A 10,672-nucleotide genomic window follows, 5' to 3' on the forward strand; every position below is an offset into this window, starting at 1 on the left:
AAAGAGGAACCTCAAAGAGAATTGAATATTCAACACCAATTTTTTGTCTGGTGGAAAAAAAATGGAAGATATACAGGATAGTGTTGTAGTCAGGTAAGGATCACAGATAGGGCAATGCATACGGTTGTGTTCAAATATAATAATGCAAATTTATTTGCACTCATACTGGTCACATTCCCAACTGGCAGCTGACCTTCAGGCCTATGTCTGTCTCTCTCTGTCCCCAGTTGTCTTCGGGCTTGATGGGTGCCAACAACCTCAGTTGCAAAATTAAAGCTGTACGGGTAACATCACTCTCCTGAAGCAACGTCAGTTACATATAATTTCTTGAATGATTCTCCATCTTCCTGCAACGGTTGCTCTGGTTATAAAAGCATTTTGTTTAAGGTACTCGAATCTGTTGATAAGCTACGCAATGAAGTGAAGTCCCTTACATCGCAAGTAACAAATCTTATAGATGAAAATATGTCCCTTTATTGTAAGCTTCTGACCGACAGTAGACCAACTTCCTATGTAGAAGCTGCTTTAGCGAAAAATAACCAAGGTCAAGTCTCACCTACTGACGTGTTTGAGAAAACAAATTAATATCATGTAACATCAAACCCAACTGTTTTGTCTGCCCCTCAGTACATTGATGGACAGACTCCTGGTAGTGCTAATTCAAAGAATTGTAATCAGGTAAATGTAAACAGCAAGAATTGGTTTGTGGTTGAAAAAAAAAATAAAAGTAAATCATTGCAGAAAGCAAATACTAACAAAGAAGTAATTTCTAATGCATCTGATAAGTCTTCCGTGGGTAAGAGGAACATCGCGATAGGTCACAGTTCTTCCACCTCCTTGAAAATTGTGCACAAAGTTTCTCCTCCTAAAGCTATTTTTGTATCAAGGTTGGATCCAGAAGTTACAGCAGACGAGCTGTGTAATTTTCTTTAATCTTCCCTGAAATTACCTATTGCAAAATGTGTTAAGATGAAAACTAAGTACGATAGCTACTCCTCATTTTGTGTGTGTGCAAACATTGAAAATACAGATTGCTTGCTTGACCCAAATGTGTGGCCTGATGGGGTACTTCTCTCTAAATTCTATCGAACTCTGAAGGAAGAATCAGTGATACATTCTAATAAACAATTCGAAAGACATATAGTGATAAGAGTAATTAGTCTAGTGTAGATAGTTTTTCCCTCTATTTTTTTTATTTGATTACAACTTGCCCTGGATTCTACATTATAATCTATTTCAATTTATTACCAGAATGTTAGGGGTGTCAATACAAAGCCAAAATATGATAATTTTGAAAGTAATATGATTAATGAAAATTATGATATATATGCATTAACCGAGACATGGATGTATGAAGATAAGAGTTGAGAGTTGTTTTGATAACCAGCGAGTTGAGTTTGGTTTGAGTTGGTGTTTTAAGTCCACTTTATGCACAGTAAGGCTAATCGGGACTGGACCTACAGTTTAAAGTGGGATCCGAACCACTTGTACCTCCACCGGGTATCGAACCCGGGACCCCTTGATTACAAGGCAATGACGCTACCACTGCGCCATGGGGGAGGCGATAACCAGTGAATATGGAGTTATAAGGAGGTCTCCCTCTAATAGTTCTAAAAGAAAGGTGGTGGATGCACTTTAATAATATAGTCTAGAATTCCGTGTGAATTATTTGATTTAATTCTGATGTTATCGAATGTCTATGGGTCAAACTTACCATTAATTCATGCATGAACATTATTATTGGTTTGCATTATCTCCCGCCTGACACAAATACGGCAAGGTATACTGGTTATATTGATCTAGTTATTAATAATTTCTTGTGTTGTAGAGCCAAATTAATAATTTTAAGTGATTTCAATGTAAGTGTAAACTGGGTATATTATGATAATGACATTACTCAGGCCAATTGTTCGCACAAAGCATTCAAGTTGACACGAAGATTCCTGCTATATCCAAAGTTTATGTTTACCACACACTTCTTTTACTTGTACTTAGTTTTACTGATAGTAATGTTCATAAAACTGAAAATTTATCATTTGATCAGTCATCTTTGAGATATAGCAGCCACGGTGGCTCATTCGGTAATGCGTCTGACTACCATGCTAAAGGTCCCGGGTTCGATCCCCGGCCGGTTCAAATCCAGGAACTTTTCTAACATTGGAAGCGGGCCCAGTGCCCACCCAGCATTGAATGACATGGGTACCTGGGGGAAACCCTGGGGGGGGGGGGGGTAAAGGCAGTCAGGGGCATGATGCTGATCACATCACCCCCACTCACGACTGGATCAAGAAAGTGTGGGATGTTACCCCCCACACCCCGTATACGCCTTCATGGCATGGTGCTATGCACAGGGGAGCACTTTACCTTTACTTTTACCTTTTAGCTTTGAGATATTGTTTTAGCAAGGGCGACTTATTACTCCTTTACTATGAATTAAAGAGTAACCTTGAAACTATTGATTTTTCTAATGATCTGGATACTATTGTCGAGTCCTTACACTCTTCTGTACTAATAACTATAAACAGAAATGTTCCTAAGATGGTATATCATAAGAAAGAAAGTTGTTCTCCTTGGATAATATGTAGTATAAAACGTATGCTTAACAAGAACAAAAGGTTTTATTATAAGTACATTAAAACCAATAAACTTACTTGGTATGCCAAATTTTATTTATTAAGGAAAGAAATTAAGAGAATGATCAAATATGCTAAGTGTAGATATTATAATTATTTAAATTCTTATTTCGCTAGTGACAATACTCGTTTTTGGAGACTAATGAATGGGTCACCTCCTAAGCTGTCTACTCTTGTCACATCTGATGATAAAATATAGCATGATGAGAAGGAAATTGCTGATGCATTTATGAGTCATTTTGAGGGTAATTTTTCTAAACCACAAGACACTGATCTTCAGGAATCGGATAGGTATTTTAATCCTATATTTCCTTCTGTAATCTGTGAGAAAGATATAATTGATGTCTTCAAGAAAATTAAGGTTAGAAGTAATTCTGGTCTCTGCATTATACCTAACTATATTTCCAAAGGATGTAGTGATATACTTGCACCTGTCTTGTGTTTAATTTTTAACAAATCATTAAAAACTGGCATCTTCCCCAAATTATGGAAGGAAGTAACTGTGGTGCCAATTCAGAAGATAACTGGAAACAGCAAAGTTTCTAATTACAGACCTATTACTATTGTTAATATTTTTAGTAAGATCTTCGAAACTCTTATACACAAATCTTTAATACTAAGAGTATAATTAATGAATGTCAACATGGGTTTATACCAGGACTGATAACTGATGCTTTTCAATCCTTCTGTAATGAGAGTCAACCTTGATTTATCCAAAGCTCTTGATAGTGTCAATCATAATTTTTTAGTGCAGAGACTTAACAATTATGGATGTGTTCCTAGATATTGTGCTTGTTTCATGAGTTATCTTTGTAATAGAACTTTATGTGTAAGGATTAAGTCAACATTTTCAACTCCAGGTAAAATACACAAAGGAGTGCCCCAGGGATCTCCATTGGGAAATTTTCTCTTTGCTATCTATCTGAATGATATTTCTAAAGTAATCAAGCATGCTAAATATATATTTTATGCTGATTATATCAAGATATACACTGATGATAGATATTTTCAGTTGCAATCTGATCTTAATGCAGTCAGTAACTGGGCTGCTAATAATCAACTTGTAATTAATACAGAGAAATCCTTTATTATCACTTTTACAAGGAAAATTCAGTGGTGTAGTTATAATTATAAATTAGACTTGTGTGTAGTTAAAAGAGTTGAAGTTATTAAAGATTTGGGTGTCATTTTAGACGGGATTGATTTTAAAGATCATGTATATGAAATTGTAAGGAAAGCTACCAAGAAAAGCGGCTACTTAATTAACAAATGGTAGAATTCAAACAATCTATTATTGTTAATTCAGTTATTCACTTTGTATGTAAGGCCTATTTTGGAATACAGTACAACAACAATGGAATTTTTCATGTAATAATAATATGAAAGATACTGGAAAATGTACAGAAATGATTTGTCTCATTTCTATATTTCAAATTCAGACTTTTTTGGTTTTACTATGAATATTATAATTTGTTAAGACAAACTTAATATTTCGTGTCCCTTGTAAAGAAGAAATATCAACGATTACAATTACATTTCCAAATTAATTAATGGAAAACTTGATGTACCATATTTATTATCTAAAATTGCATTAAAGACATGTCATTATGTATTCCGAAACAACTGCTCTGCAATTTCTGTCACTTCTTATTTTAGACATAATAGGAATTTTAATTTTCTTATATCCCAATAGAATCATAATCCACTGGAGCCCAGTAACCTTTTATTGTGATAATAACATGTGTAATTTTACTTTTATCTGTTTTTTTTAACATATGTGATTACATTGTATTTTTCTTTATTTTAATGAAATTGGTTTTCTCACTATATTTTTTCATGTAGTACACATTCTATTTTTTTTCTTTTTAATTGTAATATTGTGTATTTCGTTTTTGATGAAAACAAGAAATGTGAAATAACACATTGTAATGTTGATTTATCATGTTTCTGAAAGGTGTGAGGTGTATTTTCCTACCCCGTCTTGTCACGAAATAATGTGAAATGAATTGCAAAATGTGAAATACTCTTAAATACGAAATTTACCATTTATATACCGACACAAAGTCAGAATTATCCTGTGAGTTATGCAATTCACGGAAAAGTGATTAATTCTGCTGTAAATATTTGAGAAGCAAAAAATTGACCCCTTTATACAGGAATATAATAATATACTGGTAATGATTTAGTGTGCTATTAGAAGGTATATGTTTATTTTGTAAGTGCATTTTTAAATTCAAATTTGGGATTATATTTACATTTAAACCAAAATGTCATTTCATATGCTGCTTTTTCACCGCTATAACAGTGAAATTTCATTTTATTTACTGCTTTTGAACCTGAAATCGACTGCTTTTGTACCGATATTTTGGTTTTTTATTTACCAAAAATATGTACCTCTAGTCATATGTCATCACAAACTGCTGTATTAGGCATGTACGCTGTTTTTCAGCAGTAAAATCGAATCAAATAAATAAATAAATAAACAGCCAGTGAGTGCCAGGGCCTACCTACAAACTGCTGGCCTCACTCCCACCTGCTGAGGTGGAAGATCATCCAACCAGTTACGGGATGGGTTGTGTGGTCAGCATGATGAACCCCCAGTCATTGTTGTAGGTTTTCATGACCGGGTTATTCTACTCATTCGTAGCTCCCCAATTTCCTCACGATGGTGGGTGGTCACCGGTCCCATACACATACCAAAATCCCTGGAGAAAAGTTGTTATGCTTCCCCCAGGAGACTCTAACCTGTGTGCGTCCCGTAGGCTTAGATGCCAAAGCATGATGCCTTAGACAGCATGGCCACAGTGCAGGACTTCTGTAGATATAGTCTTGTAGATTTTCAGAAATTGGATACCTCCTAGTTACTTGCATTTACCTAACGGTTATGGATTTTTATTAGTATTTTATTTAGTATTTAGAATGAGGAGATTAGACTGGCATGACATGAAAAGTACAAGTTTGTACTTTCTTGTCATTTCAATTGGTGCACAGTTTGAATCTTGTAGGGATACCAGTGTAAAATGCACTACAAAAACTTGCAAACTGTTGACCAGGGAAGAGACAATTCATGTGCCACAGCTCTAGCACTGGTTGCAGCAGTTGAAGCATGTGCTGCATGGTCAGCTACAGCTACAGCTACAGCAACTTCGTCTACAATTTCCATGGGGATGGGCCATCTTCCTCTCCCTGGTGCGACACCCAATTCATCTGTTTCCTTGAATTTCTTCATCATGTTCTTTAGCCCATTTAATGACATGGACCCTCTTCTCAGCCCTTTCTGTCGGCGATATTCCTGCAATGCAGCGTTGCTATTGCTCCTATTCTGGTAAAACAAGTTCACTAGCAGTGCACGGTCTCTCTTTGCAATAGCCATTGTGTTTTACATGAACAAATTCAACCTTTTTAATTTTCAACGAACATTCACATCACCATAGGAATCATCAACAAGCGTCACCAACAACAACCAGGGAGCTCACAGAACAGGTAGGCAATGCCACCAACTTCAGAATAACATACTGACATCAGAGTTACGGGAATTTCCATGATCTGACTGCTTACAGCACCATATTTTAACCTGGTGGCGAGAATTGGAACCTTTTTTTCTCCTTTTCCCCATAATTCGCTAGTGTATTGTTGATTAGCATATCTAAGAAGTTTCAGACTCCTACGCTCATTACAGCCCATGCTGTACCACTCTGAACACAGTGAGTTCAATTATAACCATCTGGTATCTATGATAATATGCCAATTGAACTGAAGAATACTAGTGACTTGCTTCATTTTTGCTTGATTTTAGCACAACAATGACATGTTTGGAAATTTCAAAGGAACAGCTTGTTCAAGGGAGGCCAATAACATAAATGCTCGATCGGAAAAAAAAATTTCCAGCCAGAGGCAGGTAAGATATTTTTTCATGGGAGAGGGTGTCAATCTATGAATATTTCCCACCATAATGGTGTTGCTCTATAATGAAAAACACTCCTTCAGTTTGAAGTTATCGTGTTCCTGCAATTCTCTTGCCTCCCTATCTGAACGTCCATAATGACATACAAGGCTCATTCAATATATAACCGGAAATATGTTGTAACAAATAATTATTACAAGCACCAAAAGAACTACTGTACTATGTTTCAACATAGTCCTCCCCTAGTTCAATGCACCTATGCCAGTGCCAGTGCTTGATAAGGGCACTGATTCCACAGGGATTTTTATATATATATATATATATATATATGATGTGTCCATAACCACTCGTGCACAACTAACTGGACTTTGTGGTCATTCTGGAACCTCGATTCACTTAGTCCATCTTTCAGTGGGCCAAGGGTGGCAAGATCGGGCAAATATGGAGGGTGGCACTCGAACTTTAGGTCCTCGATGGTAGACAATGTGACCAGTGTGTGGTCTCGCATTATCATGGAGGACACCAGATGACAGTGTCTCTGCAGAATGGCTGGTTTCAGTTTTTCACATAAAAGGTTGGAGTAGGTGGTACTGTTTACATTATGACCATCCAGGAAGCAATTTCACTAACAGTAATATGCCGGTTCTCCTGTATCAAGTCCTCCACTTGAGCAATGTTGCTTTCCGTGACTGCAATGACAGAGCGACCTGGACACGGAGAATCTTCAACACTGGTTATGCCCTGTTCGAACTTCAGCCCACTCGTACACTTGTGATCAACTCATACAGTTGACACCATACTGAACTGTCATGCAGCGATGAATTTCTATGGGTTTCACACCTTCGCTCAACAAAAATCTCACGTAACTTCGCTGCTCCAGCATGGAGCACTCCTGTAAGGGTGCTGCCATCTTGTGTAACTGTTTCCCAGCATCCTGTGTGTGAGGCAGGCATGCCAGCCTCAGCTATGAATAGCTTACAGATGCCTTCACAAAATAACAAACACACAACAATCACAGTCGTAGTTTAGATCTTTTTATACTACTATTCTGGTTATTTATTGAATGCACCTTGTATATTACATCTTACACTCCCAAGAAAGGGGTTGTAAACATTCAGACATGCATTACAGTCTTATTGAACTATGTTGTGAATACAACATAAAATTCTCCTTTCCTTTAAAAACACATTTTTTGAACCTTTGCAATGTAGATGCAAAATTCAGTTATTAATCAAATGTTAAATATGTTATACAGGTGGCAACAACTGCTGAGTGTTCATTTTGTGTGCGTTGGATAATACCGTACATCACTAATATGCAACCTGAAGTTCTGCTATTTGAAGAAGAAAATAACACAATAAATACGAAATCATGTAGTCATTTTCATGTAATTATCAAGTCACTTGTTTGGTCAGCATCACTATTCTGAAAATGTTCCGTTCCTCGATCATGTGCATTCATCATGCATAATACATAGCCTACCTTCAGTCTGATCCAGATGCTGTATTGTCAGGACAAAACTTGAATTATGAGGGACGTTCATAAAGTAATAACTTTTGCTTTTTATTTACAAGCTTGTATCAAGAATTTGTACTATGGGCAAGCCATTGGTCCTTAAGCTATCAGATTGGTACACATTCGGCACATAGTAGTTCTGCGGAACATGCTAGAGGGACAGATAACCAAGATAGTGCAGTCCTTGGAACAAACTAAAGTTCAAGGTGTGATTGGCTTTTTGCTCTTGAAAGAAAAAATTGCAAAATAAATCCACCATGAACTTGTGACTGTGTACAGAGAGAATGCTCAATCATATGACACAATGGTAAGGTGGAGCAGAAGGTTTCAGTGTGGTGCAGCAAGTCTGCAAAATGATGAATGCAGCAGGCGACCTTCTCTCTCGGAGGAACCTGGAATTGTGAAGAAAGTGGAATCCCTCGTTCTTGCAGATCATCACATTACCATTGCAGCCATTGTAAGAAAGGTGAACATTATTCAGGGGTCAGTATATAACATACTGCTGATGAGAGTAATGCAGCTTTTCCACAACAATGCCCCCCCCCCACATTCTTCTCAGGAGAGAAGACCTCATGCAGCCTCTTTGGGTTTCAAAATTCTCCCTCACCCTCCTTAAATCCCGGACCTTGCACCCAACGACTTCTTACTCTTTCCAGAAATGAGGAAGCCCCTGCCTGGTAAGCATTTCTATGATGATCATGACTTCATTTCTGTGGTGAATGACTTCCTGGACAGCCAGACACAGGTCTTCTACAATACTAGCATCCACAAGATCATACATTGATGGGAGAAGTGTGTCACTCTGGGTGGAGTTTATGTGAAGAAAGGCTGATTCATTCACAAAAGCTCGTGTGCATTTCTATATTCTTTCTTGGCAATAATTACTTTATGAATGTCCTTTGGACACAACAACTTCATCTTTGTTAAAATCCCTTCTTTCGCACCATCCCTAACATTTCTTTGCAAACTTTGGGTCTTATTGTAACAGTCTTTGAAAAAGTCTGAAATGATACTTTTATCGCACACATAGAACAAATTGAATATATTAGCCCTTATCCGGGCAAGCTATTTTTGCAAAGTGTCTGGGCAAGCAGTGTTGGTCAGATCTTGCCCTTCTAATGCGAGATTTTAATGTTTCATCGCTGTGGAAACAAGCAAGTAACATGATATTTAACCTAATCATCATTGTTATGTCCATAATTCTTGTATTTATCATCATCGTAATTGCATATTTTGCAGCATAGTATATGAAACATGAGGAAATTGTTTTATTTGCTCATATCTTTTTAATTTTATTCTACTTTAGAATTAATAACATTTTTATGTGATGTCTTATTAAATATTTTATTTTTTATTAAACATTTGTTAATACATATTCATGTAATATTACAACTTTTGTTTATATGTTTACAAACTGTGTCCGACAGACACTGCTTGCCCATTTACGTAAGTGAAATGGAAAAGATTTTTTTACGCCTGACCTTCTTTATCAAACAAAGTCAAATATTGTTAAATGAGGAAAAAAGAGAAACAAACAAAGTCAAAAAAATATCATGTTCGCAGGAAGTATCATTTGGAGTATGTGACAAAAAATATAAGCAACAGTGTCTGATAGACACTGCTTGCCGGGATAAGGGTTAAAAAGAAATCTACCCATTATGATATAATCAGTGACGTGCGGTGACGTCGACACTTGGGGTAGCAATCAGTGGTGTGCTCAAGGGGGGGGGGGGGGTGTTGGTGTGGCTCATACCCCTCCCCCCTTTAGGGCCCAGTATTTCTAAAAATAGAACATCAATAACAGCAAAAGATTGCAAAATGATGAATGAGTATTAAAAAAAAGTACACATAACCCCCACCACCATTTGAAAATAAAAAAGATTTGATTTGACTACTAAGTGAAAAATCCTGGGTTCGAATCTCGGCTTGGCCATGGGTATTCTTTGAGTGTGTCCCTTCGTCAATTATACTGTATTATCTTCGTGATTAGCCAAAAGTGACGGAAAAGCGAAGTAAAATAAACCAAATCAAGCAATGATTTGACTTTATTTTTGTTACTTAGCGTCGCTTTTTTCTCACATTTGGTTAATTGCGAAGATGATATGATAAATTAATGAAGGGACAAACACAAAGAACACCCATGCCCAGGTCGGGGTTCGAACCCGGAACTCTTGGTGTCGTAGCACGTTGTGATAACCACTCCCCCACGGTTGGTTGATTTGCTGTTTTAAGTCCACTTTATGCCCAGAAACAAAAAACGTGACAAAACACTTTTTTGTAGTTTCTTCAATAATATTCATTTGGCTTCTTGAGTTCTGAGATACATTTTTCATTTCAAATTATTTCATTATTCACTGCAGAGTACAACACAGGAACAAGAATGCACGCTCATCACGGGTTCGAATCCCGGACTGGATTGTTCGAGGTCCCTTCATTAATTTCATCACATCATCCTCATTTTCGCGATAACCAAATGTGGCAGAAAAGCGAAGAAAAATAAACCAAACCAACAACAATAGGAATGGTGCGTTCTCTTTCCCAAATAAATACATCCGTTGGAGGGCAAGAGATTAGTATATTAAAAGAAAACACTACTAAAATGAAAAGAGAGAGCCTGAGC

This window comes from Lepisma saccharinum, chromosome 2, assembly GCF_977018435.1.
Source record: "Lepisma saccharinum chromosome 2, izLepSacc3.1, whole genome shotgun sequence".
NCBI classification, from domain to species: domain Eukaryota; kingdom Metazoa; phylum Arthropoda; class Insecta; order Zygentoma; family Lepismatidae; genus Lepisma; species Lepisma saccharinum.